We start from the raw sequence: 21,504 nt of genomic DNA, 5'->3' as shown, positions 1-21,504 counted from the left end.
ATTTACCACTTGCTGTTGTGTTGTGAATTCAATCGGCTTTTAAAGTTCATCAGAGTGTTCTCTGAACTTGTCTGACCTTACTGAATGACTTCTACATACTTTTTATCATGATGTTCAATTCCATTTCCACATAAATTAATCTTACATTGACACAGGGAAATGTTGCAGTTAGAAAACTGCTGAAATAAAAATGTTGATTTGGTGTGAGATTTATGTCATGCTCCTCTGCGAAAAGGTGTGAATATAGTTACAGCTACACCAATGAAGAAATCTAGAAGTTTATTTTGCTTGGAGAACTTTAAGGGATTCAATACAAGATTGCCTGTTTGAGTTTCCCAGTTTGCATTGCTTCTATAATAGGAAAATTTACTGGCAAAGCTATAGGAAAATTATTCTTTCCATACAGGATAAAGACAGGCTTCTGCACAAAAGTGATCTTCCATGCTGCTGACTATAGCACATACTAACTTGCTATGGGTTTACACATTTAAAGTCTCTTTACAGAATACCAAATGCATTGACATCCTTACATTTGCTCCTTAAGAGCTGATCCAGTTCTGGCCCACTATGTTTTAAAATACTGGACAAATACATTCTGCAATATTGAATTTCATTCTGTTTTGGTACAGTTATGGCTGTATATGTGAGGGCAAATCATAATTTTGGACTACATAAATTCAATATATTAATGTTCAAAGTCCAGTTCTTTAATAAGTGAATATAAAACCAAACAAGGTGCTGCATTCCATGAAAGTAGTATTATGTCTATTTTAAGTATTTTGTCTCCTTTATTTTAAATTTTGCTTTGATATTTGTAGATATCTGAGAAACATAAATGCAAAGTGGAACAGATTGAGAAACCTGTAGTCACAGCTGGTAGTGAGTTCCTCTAATGATACACCCATGAAAATTAATGGATGCAGATGTTGTACATGTAAAGAATGCAATTAGTATGGAGGAACTTCAGAAAGAATTACAAAAGAACCATTAAAAATCTGGAAAACCTGCTGGAAATTCCATAAGAGATGTAGGGTTTATCAAGATATTTTTCCAAGAGGTAATCAAATCATAGTGTACCTGCACAAAGAAAAGATTGTATGATTAAGAGTCTAACTGTTAGAGGAATAATAAGATCTAATGACTGGAATTAGTATCCTGTTAAATTAAGCCTAAGAATGATATTTCATATTTTAACCAATGATGGTAAGGATTTATTGGGATTATGAATTTAGGAATGTACTAGTTTCTGTGTTGCTTGAAGTTTTCATATCTACACTGATACATTTTTAGACAGACGTGCTCAAACTCCTTGAGATGGCATGTCCTCAGGGCAGAAATGATGGGGAGAAATTCTGTGTTCCTCTTGCAGAAAGTCAATCTACATGATCACAGCAGTAACATCAGGCCATAAAATCTATGAGTCTATATAAATTTGCTAAATTTGGGCATGGATATCACAGTCTCTTTGACTTTGGTATAAACTCTGCTCTTTCAGTATTTGTTCGGGATGGAATCTGTCTTCTCTTCCCAAGTTAACAACTCTGAAGGCTTGGCTAGACAAACCTGTCAAATTGATAATTGCAGGAGGTCTATTGATGATAGGTTGAAATGACAGAAATGTAAGATTTAGCACCCGACTTAACATATCATGACATAGAGAGTGAGATGCTCTGTGGGACAGACATCTCTGTGAGAAAAGCAACTAGGCCTCTATAGTGAATCTAATTACACAATATGTTTTTTCTTTCGTGTTGTTTAACAGTAAATCCATTGTTTCTCTTTTACTTTTCATTCATGCACTCCCTTCCCACTCCAGTTAAGTCTCCTTATCTTCCATCCATTCTTCATCTATTCCTTAACACATTGCATAGCAAGGGTATTATGGTGTAGAGACGACAGAAAGTCACCTACTGAAAACTCACCACTCTATTATGATATATCAGAGACCTTTTGGTCTGTCTAATAGCACTGTCAAATGAGAGCGAACTGGTTGAATACTCATTTTTGGTTTCCCAGTCATACCTCTTTCCAGAGAGCCGTGGCAAACCACATAGTTTCCTCTGCAGAAAAACCTGGATGCTATTTTGAGAGTAGTTTCCTCCAGAAACAGTTCTTTATTACATATGCATAGGACTATGCCAGATTTGCTCTGTCAGTCCTCCAAAGATGATTCTGGTAGGCTCAGCGATCTCATTGCCAATATAACTTCACGTCACTCACCAGAACATACAGAAGCTATCTTCAATACTACACCATTAAACACTTTTCTACAACTCTGCGACATTTCCCTCACATTATTGCAAGCCCTTTGGGCTGAAAAAAAAACATTTAGAAGTTCATCCAAAACTGGATTAAGTCAATATTAAAATAATACAATAGTATGAAGTTTACTAATACAAAGCACCAGACTAAAACAAGATTAATAATAAAATTAATTTGCTGGACTCTGCTCGCAAGGGAGAGCCTCATTTACCAGTCTGGGAAGAGTGCTCTTCCTTTTTCTCACTTGCATAGTTCTGTATTGTTTGAAATTAAAAAAATTCAAGGAGTGGGATCTGGCACTCAGTATCACAACTATCAGTGCCCTATCCTTCCTCTCGCTTTTCCTCTATTCCATTTTGTATTAATACGACATATAATAAGAATAGCTCCTGCAGAAAGATCCGAGGAGATCATATTTTTAGTGTAGTCCTTTCCTGACTAGGTCAATCTTTGGAAACTAGATATCCCACTGTCCAGGTGATGAATTTAATTACTAATATAGGAAAACTTAGTGACTCATAGAGGCAGCTCTAATGCTTAAAAAACAAAAAAATTGTACTTAAATTGCAGACATCTTTATGTGAGTCAGATAAATAAATAAATAAATATGCACCTTGCAATACTGGTCAATCAAGTAAGTACATGTGATTAGACCTTGCAACATTCTGGGAGCGGCCAAAATCATGTTTTCAATAAATTTCCATTAATTTTTAAGACGCTTTTTTGTGAATAGTTCCTTTTGATCATGCAAACTATGAATAATCACTGTCAAAATATTGCTTTCTCAGGTCATTGCTACTGCAGAGCTGTTGCAGAGTTTGCTGAATGTATACAGTTTTTGGTTATTAATGGGATAGGCATATACAGGTATAATTAAAACTTACAAAAGTAAAGATGAGTGTTCAAGAAAAGTGTTACTTCCGTAATGTATGCCTTCATTTAAACAACCAATAATTTGCTTTATGAAGCATGTATAAAATACATGGCTTCAACCACATGGCTTCAATAATAAGTTTATGAAATAACTTGATGATTGTTTTAATCAAATCAAATCAATAAAGGTTGTTACTTCTATGATGTAATGACAATAAAAAACTTTCATTCCCTCTTCACTATTAAACTATTAAACTATTAAACTAAAATATTCAATATTTGTTAATAACAATACACAATGATGTATATATAGTTTTAGAGGTGGAAAAAAATCTCTTCATACACATTTGAGACATCTATGTCTGTGTGACAGAAAAGGCAACCAAAGAGAACAAGCCCAAAGCAAAAACCCAAGGCAAATATAAGCAGACAAATTCCCATCAATCAGTAACTTGTTTTTATAGAAATGTTGGGGTTTTTTTCTCTTCTTTTTCTGGGTACTCATACTATATAGTTTTGTTTTGTTTTGCTTTTTTTTACAATTATTAAAACAGTATGAAAACGTTAATCACACATGTATTGAAAAATGGAGACATGGAAGACTAGATTTACAAAATATAAAAATTTATATTTGTAAGTCATGCTATGAAACATTGTTAATTTCTTCAACTACTTTTTACTCAGAGGACTATATACTCTCTTATAGGACACAACAGTCTCCTTGACTTTCACCCTTTCTTAATGTGAAGTTGATGATGCTGATTCTATTTTGCTGATGATTTCTCCTAAAGGGAAGAATGCCCAGAAAGAGACCAGCTATGACATTCACCCTCTTGCCTGGCACCATGGTGATAGGGAATAGGAGAAATAATGACTAATCCCTTAACACATTTAGCTTTCTGGTTAAGAAAGTAAAACATCTCCAGATTAGTGTCCTGGTTTCGGCTGGGATAGAGTTAAATTTCTTCCTAGTGTTGTATTTTGGATTTAATATGAGAAGAATATTGATAACACGCTGATATTTGTAGTTGTTGCTAAGTGCCCCATAGTCAAGGACTTTTCAGCTTCCCATGCTCTGCCAGGTGCACAAGAAGCTGGGAGGGAGCATAGCCAGGACAGCTAGCCCAACTGGCCAGTGGGGTATTCCACACCATATGACGTCATGCTCAGTATATAAATAAAAGGCATGGTCCAGGAAGTAGCGATCGCTGTTTGGGCTTTGCTTGGTGGGTGGTTAACAATTGCATTATGCATCATGTATTTTGTATATTCTATCATTATTATTATTATTATAATCATCATCATCATCATCATCATCATTTTCACTTCCTTTTCTGTTCTATTAAACTGTCTTTATTTCAGTCCACGAATTTTACTTTTTTTTTTTTTTCAATTCTCTCCCCCATCCTACTGCAGGGGCTAGGGGGGGAGTGAGCGAGCGACTGTGTGGTGTTTGGCTGCCTGCTGGGTTAAATCACAACAATTAGGCAGTTACGTTTTGAAAGACTGAACTAACTAGACCAATTTTGCTTTCTCCTGTATGCAGCAGCAGCTTGTTTACTATCAACCACTTTCAGCTTACTTTTCAATACAAATATCATATGGGAATACTAAGATGATACCAATTTATTCTTCAAAAGAAAGAGTGTGCTGAAAATGAAAGGACCATTAAAGGCTGCTGAAACAAATCCGTATTTTCCCTCCAAATCTCTCTGCCTGTTCTGTTACCACCACCATCCACTCCTTTTATTTCACCTCTCTTCTATCATCTTTCTCTCATTTATATCAGCTAAGGGATTTTTCTACGCATTTCCTGTATAATGACACATTACTTGACAAGATCCAAAATTCACTCTGGGAGAATGAAAATTTAGTACTGAAAAAATCAATATCTACCCTTTGTTTAAATTGATGAATCAGTTTTGATTTAAAATGATGAAATGAAACCAACAAGCCCCTCTAATTTTACAAAGTCAGCTTCACAGATTTAGTGAGACATATGTTTTTGGTTTTGAGTTTAATATAGTAAGTACACCAAAATGCAAATTATAAATATATACATTTTAAAAACTGCTAAATGTGATGATTTTAATCTAAGTATAGATCTGCTTAAATAAAACCATAACAGTGAAATGAAGCAATGCAGAAATGAAAATCTTGATATTACTGATGACATTCATTTAAGAAAACAAATTGGTTCATTGTATCATTAGCAACTGACTGTAGATTCAATAGTATATTTAGAAATGGGATAGTTATTTAAGCACAACTGATAAGCATGAGTTACAACCACTAAGGATTTATAAAATGTGTTAACCAATTGTCTTCATCAAGCAATGGCTGAAGTAATTTAAATAGAGTGTTAAAACTGACAAAAAAAATTAATAACTTGGCAACATTCTGTGTGTTATTGTCATCTGATCTTGTGTCAGGCTTAAAGGAAAATGGACTGAAACCTAAAAAACAAGATGTTCAACGGGCTGTAATTCTGTTCCCATTGTCCTATTGTAGTTTCAGACTCCCAGAATCACTTACAGTAGATCTGTCACAGAGTGGTTGAGGTTGGCAGGCATCTCTGGAGATTGTCTAACCAACTCCACTGCTCAAAGCAGGGCCACCTAGAGCCAGTTGCCCAGGACCACGTTCAGATGGCTTTTAAATAACTCCTAGGATAGAGACTCCACAGTCTTTGTGAGAAATCTGTGCCAGTGTACCAATCTCACAGTAAAAAAGTTGGTTTTCTTTACATTTAGATGGTATTTCCTGTATTTCAGTCTGTATTTCACTCGATACCCCTGAGGACACCATGCCTCCATTTTCTTTACTCCTTCCCATTAGGTATTTATAGACATTGAGCCCCCTGAGACTTCTCTACTCCAAGCTAAACAGTCCCAGCTCTCTCAGACTCTCCTCGTGTATGAGATACTCCAGTCTCTTAATCTTCTTTGTGGCCCTTCGCTGGACTCACTTGAGTAATGTCTCTCTTGTACCGGAGAGCCCAGAACAGGGTGCAGTACTCCAGGTGTATCTCACCAGGGCTGAGTAGCGGGGAAAATCGTCTCCCTCATATTGCAGGCAACACTCCCCTTAATGCAACACAGGATACTGTTGGCCACCTTTGCTGCAAGCATACATTACTGGCTCTTGTACAACCTGTTGTTCACCAGGACCCCAGGATCTTTTCTACAGATCTTTTCTACATCTGCTTTCCTGCCAATCAGCCCCCAGCCTGTGCTGGTGCATAGGGTTATTCCTCCCCAATTGCAGGACATGCCATTTGCCTTTGTTGAACCTCAGGAGATTTCCACAAGCTCATTTTCCAGACTGTTAAGGTTTCTCTGATGGGAGCATAACCATCAACCACTCCTCACTTTTTGTCATCTGCCAACTTGCTGCACTCTGTCCCATCATCCAGGTCATTAATGAAATTAAACATTAATAATGAACACATTGGCCCCTCGGAAACATCACTAATGGCTTCCAGCTGGACTTTCTGCTTCTGATTACAACCCTCTGATCCTGGCAGTTCAGTTAATCAGGTTGGTCAGGAATGATTTCTTTTTCACAAATTCATGTTGACTATTCCAGTCAACTTCTTGACCTTAATATCAACTGAAACTGGTTCCAGCAGTATTTGCTCCATTACATTCTCAGGGATCATGGTGAGGCTGACTGGCCTGTACCATCCCAGACCCTCTTGCCCTTTTTGAAGATACAAGTGGCATTTGCTTTCTTCCAGTCCTCAGGAACCTCTCCTGATCACCATGACCTTTCAAAGATAATTGAGAGCCTCACAACGACATCAGCCAGCTCCCTCAGCACTTGTGGATGCATGCTGTCAGGTTCCATGGACTTGTACATGTCCAGCTTGCTTAAATGTTCCTTAACTTGATCCTCCCTCACTGAGGGTAAGTCTTCCTTGTTCAAGACTTCCTCCCCTGCTTTCAGAGACCTGGGACTCGTGAAGCTAGTCGTAAAGACTGAGGCAAAGAAGGCATTGAGTACCTCAGTCTTTTTTGTGGTCTTTCTCACCAAGTCCCCTGCCCCAATCAGCAGCGAGCCCACATTTTCCCTAGTCTTCCTTTTGCTGTTGAAAGACCTGAGGGAGCCTTGCTTGTTGCCCTTCAAGTCACTCATCAGATTCAACTCAAAATGAGCTTTGGCTTTCCTAACCCGAGACCTACAAGCTCAGACAGTGCCTCTGTATTTCTCCTGGGTCACTTGTCCATTTTTCTACCTCTTGCATGCTTCCTCTTTTAGTTTGAGTTTAATCAGGAGCTCTCAATCCATCTATGCAGGCCTCCTACTGTCTTTGCTTGATCTCCCGCACATCAAGATGGAACTTTTTTGACATTAAAGGAGGTGATCTTTGAAAAATCTATCAGCTCTCCTGGGCCCCTCTTTTCTCCAGGGCTGTATTCCCTGGAGCCACTATTGCAGAGCACACATATACTGCCCTCAGTGGAGTTTCTGGCCCCCTTTTGTGGAAGTTGCTGCACAAACTGTTGCATCTGTTGGCTGCCTGTATTACCTGTGCTCAGACCCAGCTATCTATGAAACCCCACAGTCTGATTCTCGCATTATGTTTTCTAAGAAGCCAAGCTGGAAAAGTTCTAAGTAATGCAGTATTTACTTTCATCATTAGGCAATGCTTGCAACATATGTTTCAAAAAATTATAATAAGTAGTAGTGATAACGTAATAAACTCCCCCCAAGCAAATAAATAAATACACCCTTTACATTACAGCTGGCTGTGTCATATATGAAGAATTACAGAGCAGATTGTGTCATATATGAGGAATTCAATATTCAAGCATTACTGTTTCTTGTGGTTTGCTCTCAGAGCTTACATGCCAGAACTTCTATATGATTTTTATACCACACATATGGATTAAAAGGTTGTTCCAAAGGTGTTGCTTTTAGCCTCCCTATCACACAGAATGGAGTGCAGTACATCTCACCGCTGTATCAAAACCTGCACTGAAGTTACTGAACAGTCCATGACAACCACAAATGGCAATACTGCAATCAAAATCTTAAGGGATACATTCTACCAAGATCACAAAGCAAAATATTTTCCAGTCAAATTGATGAAACAAGACTATTCTCTTTTCTGAATGTTCCAGGTCATTTGTTTTAATAGAAAAAAAAGATTAAATTCATTTTAAGTAGCCTGTGTTGAAATGTCAGAGTTCCAGTCCTATTAACACACTGTAGAATTCCTCCTCCTTAAAGAGCAAAGGTACTGAACTCTATATACATTTTATTTTTTCTAAATGGTGCAGACAATTTCTGCATGGTCTCTTGAGATAAGATTCTTCATCTTTTTGTAGTCAAGATAGTGAATAGTATCATCTCTTTCAGGATTGTTTGCTAAGAGAAAAGAAAGGACACAAGGCCCTCACAGCTTTTCTTCCTGCATCTCATCTTCAACAATTTGACAAAACCAGTTTAAGGCATAAAGAAAGAAGAAGAAATCCTCTTGGATTTAATGTTCCACATGATACTAGTGCTCTGTTGTTGTTTGCTGAGAAAAGCAATCATACATCTAGAAAGAGAGGCTTTCTTGTAAGAGAATTACATTAAAAATAATCAAGGTTATTATTTATCTGAATAAGGAAAGTGGAAATTGGTGGAATCAGATCTTTTTTTTTTTTTTTTTTTTAATTTATAGAAAATAATAATTCTAGCATTGAGGGACTAATTTATCCTATCCATCTTTTGATGAATTACTTTCATTTTCATGACATTCTGAACAGTTTGGCTTTGCTCGTTCACATACAGTTACTGGATGGCTGAAACTAGAAACCCAACTATAAGGATTTCTTTTAGGAAAGGAAACAACTTTTTTTCTTAAGAGGAGATATGTTTTCAGTAATATTTTGTACAGCTAGGTGCAGTAAGTACAGTAGAATGAAATCTTAATATTTCCCTGAAAATGATGAAAACCTTAATAACTCGATGTTTGTTATTTATTCAGTCATACAGAAGTCAGTACCTATTAAACTTTATTTCCTGTAATAAATCATAGAATCATAGAATCATAGAATCATAGAATCATACAGGTTGGAAAAGACCTCTAAGATCATCGTGTCCAACCGTCAACCCAACACCACCATACCCACTACACCATGTCCCTAAGCACTTCATCTACACATCTTTTAAATACTTCCAGGGATGGTGACTCAACCACTTCCCTGGGCAGCCTGTTCCAAGGCCTGATCACTCTTTCAGTAAAGAAATTTCTCCTAATGTCCAATCTAAACCTCCCTTGGCACAACTTGAGGCCATTTCCTCTCGTCCTCTCGCTAGTTACTTGGGAGAAGAGACCAACACCCACCTCACTACAACCTCCTTTCAGGTAGTTGTAGAGCGCAATGAGGTCTCCCCTCAGTCTCCTCTTCTCCAGGCTAAACAGTCCCAGTTCCCTCAGCTGCCTTGTTGAACCTCATACAGTTGGTCTCGGCCCATTGATCCAGCCTGTCCAGGTCCCTCTGCAGAGCCTTCCTACCCTCCAGCAGATCAACACTCCCGCCCAGCTTGGTGTGGTCTGCAAACTTACTGAGGGAGCACTCGATCCCCTCGTCCAGATCGTTGATAAAGATATTGAACAGGATCGGCCCCAGTACTGAGCCCTGGGGAATACTGTTCATGATCGGCCGCCAACTGGATTTAACTCCATTCACCACAATTCTCTGGGCTCAGCCATCCAGCCAGTTTTTTACCCAGCGAAGAATGTACCTGTCTAGGCCGTGAGCTGCCAGCTTCTCTAGGAGAATGCTGTGGGAGACAGTGTCAAAAGAAGCTTTTCGGGGAATATGTATAGTCTTGATTGAAAAGTGTCCTAGACAAATTGTGTCTCAACATATTGCTGTTCATCAGTACAATCTGAAACTGGCAGATTCCTGAACTAAAAAAAATTTTGAAAATACTAAAATAAATTTTGCAGTCAAATTGTACATACAGACAAAAAGTACAAGAAAGAAGGATAATAAGTTGCAGTACTATTAGTAGTTACTATATACTGGGAGTTATATATACTGTAGTAGTTACTATATACTGGGAAGAACAATTTTTTCTACCTGGAAAATAATTCTCCTAAGCATTTAGACTTAGAGATTTATGAAAGCAGAGAGTGTTATTTTTTAACTAAATGAGATCTAAAAATGAATATTGTCCAGTGTGCAATGGCAGGCATTTTCCTTTTGATTGCCTTCATAAAGCTATGTAGCAAAAAACCTATTATGTCTAATTAGGTGCTGAGATCTGTACAGTTTCAATTATTTATACTTGGAGATTGGAATGGGATTTTTAAATTGCTTTTCTGTGATGTTAGAAAAGAATGGAACACTGACTATCATATTTCTAACTCTGCCTTTCCTTATTGCATGATAGACCTAATTTAAGAGAGTGAAATTTTAAAAAGTGTCAGTTTTTATAAAATAACAGGAAATATAATTTCATACTAACACTTTTGGATATAAAATGGCAAAGAAAAATTATCTATGGTGTTAGCTTTACTGTAGTCTCTGCGTTTTAATATTTGTAGAGACACAGAATTTTACCTGGGAAGAATAAACTTGTATCCAACAACCAATATTTTAAATAAGGAAATTATCTTTTAAGAAGAGGGCAGACATATGCTGTATCATGACACTCAAGATGAGCAGACAAACAAATCAGTGACTTGTTATCCAAATATTGAACTTGATTAAGTGACACTCAGACTTTACTCCACCATTTTTAACCTCTGCATTTATTTAGTTTCCAGGTAGCTGTAAATTTCTAACAATCTCCTTTCTCACCCACATCCACAGAAGCATACTTTGACAATTTTGTATTAATTGTAACTAATATTGTTGCTTTTCCTCACTCTGTTCTTGCCCTCTTTAAGTATTAAACCACTTTTCTTCCATACTACTGGTGTCAACATAAAGAAAAGTAATGATGGTAAAGTCCAATTTGTTTTAAATTATGCATCAATTAATTAAACCTGGTCTTTAATTTTCACAACCATAATCTTAAATGGGTGTGAAATATAAGTATAGTTCTTTGGATGTTGCATATAGGACTGCCATAGGCCAAGCTGGGAATTTAGTATGTGATAAATTGGAGATAGATCTGACCTACCTTCCTTAGTGAATATTCAGTGACACATTGTTGAAAATACTTCTTCCTATGTTTATTCACAGGCAGGTATCAAGGCTGATTAAAAGAACTATAAAGATACCCCTGCCCTCTTGGGACAGAAGATATTATACTGACATGTTAATAAAATGCAAATTTATAGAAATAAAGATCTGCCTGCCATCTCTTTATTTACATTCCATTTTGTAGATGAGACACCAGATTCTCAACTCTGCCACACTATTATCCTGAGAACCTGACTCAGAAATTATTATAAGTGTTGCCATTATGATTTGTAGCTCTTTAGTGAATTGGGTCATGATCTACTACTTACTAAGTGTGCAAAGTACAATGACAAGGTACTTAATAATTCAGAAAAAAATATCCTTGTAATGTGCCTGATGATTAGGAGAAAAATCCGAAGTAAAAATCTAATATACATGCAAATCAATATTGCAGCGAAAATATTTTAAAAGGCTCAGGTCTTCTGTCAACAAACAGTGCAAGCTAGAATGACATATTTCCCCTGAGGTTTCAACATTAAAAAATAACAATAACTTAACTACATAGAGGTACAAAGTACTAGCCAATATTGCATAAAAGAAAGATTCTCAAACTAATCTCTAAACAGCTGCTCCTGAAAGGGTAAACAGTACAGCTATGTCAGAGCTAGCCTGTTGAAGAACTATTCCACTCTACTTAATGCTTAGGTGGTTATAGGTTTTGGATTTTTGTTTGGTGTTTTTGGTTTGTTTGGCTTTGTTTCTTTGTTTGTTTGTTTGTTTGTTTGTTTTTTATCTATGGCTGTGCACAGATATCGCCACATAGAGAGGGAGAACACACATCTCCAGCATAGTACTGTCCTGTGAGATGCTGATGTACCCAGAAAGATTTACCATTGCAGAAAATCAAGATATTTCCAACAAGATCTTGACTCAAAGAACCTTTTTGGGGCACATGACATGAGTCTTTCTCCTTGAGCTGTTCTGTTTTCCGTTCCAGTCATACTGTTAAATTAATGCTAGTGAATAATCTTTTGTACAAGAATGTAAATGAAGAAGGGACAGATTAAAGGTGGAAACTGTTTCTTCATGTTACACAAACAGCAAAATGGTGGACATTTTTCTTTGTACTCATGAAGCACATATACAACATATGAATGTGTTCTTCATGACTGAAAGTATTGTTTATGACTGTCAATATGTCAAGGTCCAAAACCATCTCAGATTTCCTGCAGGAGCAGAAGATAAGGCAGATTTGACATGTATAAAATGCATTAGACTCACGCTCTGTTGATTTAAGCTTGATTTGAACAGACATCATGGTCATTTGCTCAGAGTATCTAAATATCCAACAAGTGAGCTGCATACATCTGGAAATATGGAATGTCATTGCCTAATGCAGTAGAACTTGGTCAGTACTATACATGTGTGGTTGTATGAAGGGCTGTATTATTTTCAGGCTGATTATTGGGATTGACTGATTGCTTGTTTTAAAATAAACAATGTGCAATGAGCAAATCACAGATATTGGTATGCTCTAACAAACTAGTATCTGGAAAAGTTTCCTTCACCCATTGATCTAGCTTTTGACACTATAGCAAACATTCTGCACAAAATATAACTATACATTTCAAGAATTCTTTTCTTTATAAATAGTTGGTGTGCTTATAGCACTTTTGGGAAATAAATTAATCAGAAATAATTACAGGTTTATCATACCAATAAGGTATAAGCTACTATAAGATCAGTCTGTTGGTTTCAACGCTAATTTAATTCTCCTCATTTTACTGACATTTCTTTCTTCCAATTTTTCATCTCCAGCCTCCTGTCCATAAGGACACTGCAATTCGTATCTGCCCTCATATCCATAATGGAATCTCAGATTCTCATGCATCTGTTTATTCACCTCTGTATTTTTTTCTCTCCTCATAGTAGTTTCTTCTACTTACACCCAACATAAATAAAATTTGGAATTATTTTGCTATTAAACTTAAAAAAAAAAACCAACAGAACATACTCCTACTTATTTTTGTTTGTCTCTTAATAGAAGACGTGAATTTTCCATTTTTGCCTCTTCTGTAGCACAGCAATGGTGGTACATAAAAAGAAGATGCTATCCTGCAAGCTAGTGGAGAAAGCAGAAAAAGAATCCCCTTTATTTTTTACAGTTTTAGTTTATTTTACAGTTGCCATGGATGTAACTGTTAAGGCTGTATCAAGCTTTTATTTATATTCCTACTCTACTTTAATGGTTTCTGCTTTCCCTTGAACGCTTTTTTGATAAACTGTAACTCCATAGACAAACATGTATTTATTGGGGCTTAAGCACTATCTAAAATAACATCATTGCTTAACTGCCACGGCAAAAGTTTTTAAAATAGAGGATGAAAGTTAAACTCTCACTGACTTGAAAGTTATCCTTCAGTCTAGGTCTAAGGAGTGGTATCGTTTACCATTAGATTTTCAGTGTTGAACAAGCAATAATCTATGTTTCATAATGCTTTATGAAAAAGGTAAAACTCAGACAGCCTGTACACTAATGGTTTTTGCTACATTGCTGTGCATCTGATCTACTCTGCTCATAAATACTTTAGCCTGTGTTTTCCTGGTCACGGTATTTCAAAAATTCTTTAAAGGTTTTACTTCCAAACAGAGTTTATTTGGCGTATTCACCTCATAAACTGCATCTTCAAGCTGCATAACTTTTGTTGTAATGACCTGTTCATTATAAATTTGTGGTATCAACCTATTTGTTACATTTGGTTTCTCCTTCACTTGTTTCAATGTGATCAGGTATTGTTTTGCTATTATGGAACTGTCAGGGTTTCTAGTATCTGAAACTTCTTCTGGTATTTGCACTGAATGCATATTTTAAAAGTCTGCTGAAATTTTAGACATTTATTATTAAAAATATGACATTTTCTTTATTTCATCAAGTGAAAGCAAAGGAATTAAAAATATTTGTTCCATGACAATATTTTATTTGCAGAACTCTTATTATGTAGAATAATTTATTTTAATAATTGATTTATTTTCTTTTTTCTTTTTTTTTCCAATTTATTACTTTATGAAGGAATAATTCTGCCAGGAAGTACTGAACTGGTAAGCGGTTCCATTAATATTACCTACTATGTTACCTCTAACTTTAAGACACTATGTACTTCATTACTTTGCTAGTTTTATTTAAATAGATGTTTTCCTACAAATTGACTATATTTTTTGATTTAGTTTTTTTATCTTAAACAGTTTTTTCAAGAATATGTATTTTTGGTATCTCTCAAATCATACATACGCACATGCATAAATACTCAGTACAACAACTTTGGATTTCTTTTTGAAAGTTCTATTGCAACTCCTTAGCGGAATCTAAGTTACATTTGCTTTACCAGAGTTACAATTGGTTTTTTTATTATTTTTTTCCTTAGACAATTCTAGGTTAATTCACTTGTGAAGTTAACAAGTCTAAAATATAATCTACCTAATTTACGTACATTGAAAAATATTTTTATTTATGCTTAATTGTAATTTTTCAATTTTTTTTATACTTGGCTAGCACAGAAAACAACATAAAAAATATGTCTATAAAGGAGAAAACCCAGATTTTTTTTTTTTTTAAGAAGGACATTTCTTTTACTCATAGATCAATACTGAAGCTTTTATTGTAGTCATATTTGACAGAAAACTCTTGCATCCTTCTGAGCTGAATTTTAATACGTTGATATTAAGAAAAATAGGTAAAGAGTCCAAATCCTCACTGCAGGACCAACGTAATGGCTGAATCTACCATGACGTAGATGGAAGTCTTACCTAGACAGCACATTGGTTCAGGGCTAAATGTAATGATTTCTCTGTAAGATTTTTGGCTATATGCTGTTATGCCCAAATTAATACTTAAGGCTGAATAAAGAGCCACATAAGGCTAGGAATAGGCTGATTCTATGTTCCTACATAACTGCAATTGACAAATTATACCTTTATTTAAAAAAAAAGTTCTCAGTCTTGTTTCTTAGAAGTGGATTACTTATTGGAAAGCAACACTTGGTAATTCTTTTGCAAAATCTTTTCTTTTTTTTTCTTTTGGGCATATCTAAACAATTTCAATTACACAAGACTATACTGGACTGGCTGAGAATATTCTGTCTCATTTGGCTAAGAAAGAGTTATTTATGGGTGTTTTCTTCTGTGTTTCAAAGAAAAATGAAAACATTCAATCAAGATTCTGCAACTACACTTGGTGCTCCATTCATCCACATTGTTAGAGGTAAAAATCACATCTTAAGCAACAAGAGTAAAATGACATTTGAAAGTCAATGGCCTTTATGACCAGATTTGAGCTATAGGAAACTGTCATTGCTTTGAGTCTCTTTCTGTACAAATTCAGATTCTTAGTTTTGACATAATCAATTAAAGCTAGCTCAAGCTATTTGTTTTAATTTTTCCCCTAAATGGAAAAAAGAGCTGTCTATTGCCAAGTACTGACAAAAAGTAATTTAAGCTGTGGTACCTCAATCATATCTCTAAGGCTTTAGATTGAAATGTCCTTATAAAGAAAGGATTTGGACTCTTCTGTCTATCTAAATAAAAGAAGACTGTCCAAGTGTGATCATTTTTATGATGATTTGATTCTGGGAATTCCTTTGTAGATTAAAAAGTTTACATTGGTACTAACATTCTGCTTCATAAAAATTCTAAACCAAAAGATTTATACCTTTATTTTCAGACTTTAACTTAGCTTCAACTGAATATAACTGATGTAATTCAATACTTTGCTGAATGATAGTAGCCAACTTTGTAAGTTGGCAGTCCTCTGTTCTGCAAAGCTTATCTGCATCTGAAGTGTGAATATGATGTGTGGGTCTTTGTTTATGCTTGTCCTTTAATTTTTGATCTTTTACCCTAGCATATATTAGATTAAGATGACATCCATCTTTGAGTCATTTATTTTTCTAAGGGAGTTTATTCAGATGCAGATACCTACATTTGGTTAAAGTAATACCATCCACATTGCTTTTTCAGGTTAAGGCTGTATTAAACTTCTAGACTATTTCTCACTTTTTTTTTTGGAAAATTTTTATTTTCAGAAGTGACTTTGAGATTTTTTTTAAATAAATAAATTAGAAATCAAAGGATTGTATTAAGTCCTGGAAAACCTCCCAGTTCTAGGTTAAACTTTCTTAACAACTCACTCTTCTTTATTATTTGTTGCATTCTTGTCATTTTGTGAAGTGAGTGAACTGTGGTTGCTAATGTTGTCTAATATTCAGTCAAAAAGTAGTGAACAAACAGCAACAGATTCACTCTAATCTAACAAGGAGTTCATGAACATGTTGCAAATTGCAAGATCTTTCAATTAGACAGTAGCAGCGTACTCACACTTATATGGCAAACATGACAGATCATTACTGAAATGATTATAAAAATGAACTGTGGAGCCCAATCAAGATGTTCTTTGTTAATTACACAAGAAGTTCCTTCCAATGTAACAGCTTTTTTTAATATATTAATTCAGTGATATATATATAAAATATAATATAAAAAGTCAAAGTTAGCTTTTAAATTTTTTTTTCCTTTCAGTAGTAAAAACCATGGTAATAGATTTATAATCAGCTTCTAATATAGATAAAACTGATGTAGGTTTTTTTATTTAAAAAAAAAAAAAAAGAGAGAGAGATTCAGGAAGCAAATTTTCAGTTTGCAAATTCTTCTCAATAATCTTAGTTGTACCTTGAGAGGCAGGAACTGTTCCCAAACCACAACTATTTAATCCTAAACACACTTTTTTTTTTTTTTTTCATGGAAATGGGACTATGCCACCTCAGTTGTTCTATTCTATTGTACATATTCTTATTTAGGGGGATGAATCCTACCCTAAATTCTTAGTTCTCTAAAATTGTAGACAGTTTGTAAATATGCCTTAAGCTATCACACAGATTAAAAATATTTGATAAACAATAATTATTTTCTGAAAATCTAAAAATTCTTTGGAAAGCATCTCATTAATTTTAAAACATTGAAACAGACAACAATGAAATACTTTTAAAAGTAATTAAAATATTTTATAAATTATCATTTAATGATTTAAAAAATGTACAGGCTTAGATTGATTAATGTCTTTATATTTTTACATGTATTTTCCTTCTGAGATTTACCATGTAGTAAGAATAAAATCAAAGCCAAGATGAATTAATTATGCAGGAGATAAATTTTTGTGACATTTTGCATCAGTGAAAACATAAAGTTAAATTTACATCAATTTGCACTTCAGTCCTGATTTTCTTTATTAATAGTCAGAATCTTCTTCTCTTGACTCATCAGTAAGTAAGGGTCATGATACATCGGCAGTAAGGATCATGCATTTCTCCTGGTGAATGAGCTCTTTAAGCAGTTTCTGATAAAGAAAGAAATTATTACACTATGTTCCCATGACATGTTATTTTAACACACTTTATCTCAGACAGCTGCAGACAGTGATTAAAATAAAGATAGAAAAAGTGAGAATGTTCTTAACAGTTAATAAGGACTCGAGTTAATATATAATAAGCATTGTCTTGATGAAAATGAAAGATTCAGTAAAATTATCTACTACCAAGTAATTGATTTGTTTCTATTAATAATAGGTTTTCATCTTAAAAACTTTAAATGGCATAAATAATCAAAAGATCTTAAGATTTTTCACTATCATTTCATTAAGAGTGATTTCCTGACACAACTCTGTCATGTGCAAGTCTGCACAGGAATCTTACAGTTATTTCTGTGGGATATAGAAAATCACTAGAAATAATAATCTGAGTGAAATGACAAAAATTAGGCCTAGCATTTCTAGAGCTTTTTCAGAATGAATAGAAAATTATTTTCTTTAAAGTTCAAGAAAGCTTCAAAATTTATCTTTGAATAGGCAGAATTTAATTATTGTTATTAGATAATTCATGGCTGTTGAGACAAAGGAAAATAACCAACCAATCAACCCAAAAAACCAACCAATCAAAAATATCTTGCTGTGTAAGCAATTCACTTTACTAAACTTTATGTAACATTTATTACTCTTAAAACTCATAAAACATTTAACTGCATTTATATTCTCTGTAAATTTTAGTATCTATAGTCCTTTTAAGGAATCACCACTACAGTTCTGTAAATCTATTAGTTCCATGCCTGTATTGCAAATTTCCACCCTGACTGGTGTCAGTGTTTTGGATTATCATTTTTGTCACTAGCGTTTAATGCAAATTTACATCCTTAAAAAGTTAATTGCTCCTCATAATTTCAGAGATATTACTTTATTCAGTGTTTTGTACTTAAAGTGCAGAGGAGAAAATTTAGATGAATAGAAGCATTGACTTTAAGCTTTTGTATTATTTCAAAAACGGTCTTCTAAGCAAAGTAAAATTACTAAGAGAAATTAAGTATTCAATAAACATTCAAACCTCCCTATTATTATCAGTTTCAGGAAGGTAATGACTTAATTATGCAGCTGCATTTGGAATTCAACTATCAGTTAAACTTCTTCACACTTGGACATTGCATAGATTGTAACTGCTGACAATGCAAGGAAAGGACTCACAGCTTTTCTACAAGGCACACAGATCTGGAAATAAATGAATGCTTCTAACGCAGATAAAAATATGTAATCTGCCTCCACTCTAAGCTGCATAGGAGTTTGTTAGGTAATACCATGATAACTTAGCAAGATGATCACCTTCTTCCCACGCTGATCATCTTGCAAATACATGTTTGACTATGGAGAGTGAGATCAGTATATTTACAAAGCCAAAATCCAAAGCTCAAGTCTAAGCTTAACAAACAGTGTAAATCTAGCCCAAAATAGGAGCTTAGACAGTCTTTACACAGTTCATGGAAAGGGCAAGACAATTTAGGACACCGAGCTGAAAAGACTGCCCTTCTCCCTTAACTATACTGGAAGCCTAATTTTCTCACTGAGGCCCTTAAATTGTTTACTTTGGAAAGACAAGCTGAGTATGACTCTTTTGTTTGGTTCCTTCCTTTATTTATTTTTTTTAAACCACAGTTCCACTGGATTTGATATCTAAAGTTTAAATTTAGTCTATTATTGATTCCCTATTTCCTCTTTTATAAAGCAATTCTGTACCCACTTTTCCTGTTTCTCTACTGAATTTATAATCCACAATCTGTTTTACATTTTTTTGCCTCTTTGTTCTTTCAGCCTCTTTCTGCCTTCTCTATATGGGTCTTGATTTGGTCTTTCTGCTTCTCAGGTTTCACTTTCCCCATATTTCATTTGTGCTTTCCACTTCCTTTCTGGCTTCTTACTACTCTTTCATATTCCATACTGTTTTATGGCCTACTTGACAGGGATATTAGAATCACTGTTAGTTGAAATGATAGTTTTGGATCCCACAGTCTACTCTTTCTTTTTTGTATTTTAGCACCACTTATTCCAAACACTACCACTACCATAGCTTCTACTCATCTTCCATTGACAGTACTGAAACTGCCTAACATATGACTTCCTACACTGTTACTTTCACTACAAAACCTGTCAGTTTTCATTTTCTCATTTCTCATTTCTACATATATCAACTTCTACACACATAGTTTTATTGAAGATTGTAAGAAGGCAGAATTGTGAATTGTATTGCCTGGTTGTAACTTTAGTTTTTGCTGATGTCAACAACACGACATCATTCTAAAGGATGGGTGCCTATTTCTAATCTTGTATACAAAATCCAATTCAAACAGCTCTAGCATTATTATTACATGGATATAACATAACACATATTGAAAACAAATGAAAGAAGATTTCTTATGCAGATTAATTTCTCATTACAAAGGGCATTTACTAAAATAATAACTTTATGGGATTCCTGGAAAAAAAAAATATTCAAATGAAAAAAAAGCAATTAAATTCTATTAGCTAAGCTTCTCAGGAAACAATATATCATGACTCTTATGCAATTCCAAATAAAGAAAAAAAGCACATCTCTACTACTTCCCAAACAACTGCATTTAATAATTTTCATCATCACCAATAAAATCCCAGTTTATACTTCTTTCCTCATTTTACATGTTGTTTACAAAAAGCCCCAATTTCTGCAATATAAAAATTGAAAAGTGATTCCACACAAAACCAAAAAATCCTCAAGTGGTCAAATGCCTTGTGTGTTCCCTTTTTTCTCCTGTAGAAAAAATACCAGTTTTTCTCCAGTCATAACCTCAACATTCCTGAACAGCTTTACTTAAACTGTTTGATCATGGCTCCATCTCTCTTGTCACTTGGAAAAGTTTTTTCTCTATCAAGCATTTCCTAATGTTTTATTAATACTCTCCTGTGTTATAGCTGAAGTAATTTCATTTTTACCACCCTTGGGAACAGCATTGAAACTAATAACAGATTCTGTAAAATTCTGGAACACCGGTAAAAAAGACATTACATGTATTTCTGCAGCATTATAATTAAATTTAAACTTAGGAAACAATTTCAAATCACAGAGCTATTTAGTATCATGATGCCATTTGACATAAATTTCCATCACTACTTTTTATTGTAAGACATGTTTAATAACAAAAATGCATTATGCCAGCCACTGTACAAATGAATATTATGATATAAGTGTCAAATAGCGGGGGGCGGGGGGGGAGCACCTTCATTTTGTGAGATATTGATACAGTAGTACCTTAAACAATTTGCTGCTGATTGTAACTCAGGGCAATGGACATGATAACTTAGCATGTCTTTTCCATTTCTATTTTTCATGACGTTGTAATGATTCTATCACACCAGGTGACTTTAGCAGGACAGATAATGACCAGTTCAGTTTTCTATACCTTACACAAGTTATATTCTGGTGGGAATGTCCTATAGATTATAAATTCCTTTCTTTAAGTGAAAAAATCTCATCACAGTTAAGAATAAAAAAAAGGATATTTTTGAAACATCACAAAATTACTTATGTAATTGAATAAATTAGAGCTTTTTTCCTACTGTGTATATATGATATATGTAACAGAAAGACCACTTTTTTTTCAAAGAAACAATATAACTGTCTTTTGCTTAATTTAAAAAATAATACCCTCCCCCCCACCAAATACATATTTCTTTGAGTAGAGAACAGGGATACAATGTGGATTGATTAATGCTGACAGTGGTATGGATAATAATATTTAAACCAAACCAAAACAAAACAAAAAACAATTTATCTGAAAACATGCTATGGGAAAATATGTTCTCAGTCATGATGAAACTATTGCTACAAATACTTTG

General features: G+C 34.5%; 1 protein-coding gene across 2 annotated transcripts in view; it reads right to left on the bottom strand.

The window, feature by feature from the left end:
• Positions 1-21,504, bottom strand: part of KLHL1 (kelch like family member 1) — a 266,732-nt gene that overhangs the window by 26,100 nt on the left and 219,128 nt on the right. The gene's annotated exons all lie outside the window — the stretch shown is intronic.

Source organism: Calonectris borealis, chromosome 1, assembly GCF_964195595.1.
Source record: "Calonectris borealis chromosome 1, bCalBor7.hap1.2, whole genome shotgun sequence".
In the NCBI taxonomy this organism is placed as follows: Eukaryota; Metazoa; Chordata; class Aves; order Procellariiformes; family Procellariidae; genus Calonectris; species Calonectris borealis.
This window is presented reverse-complemented; position numbering and strand designations above follow the sequence as displayed.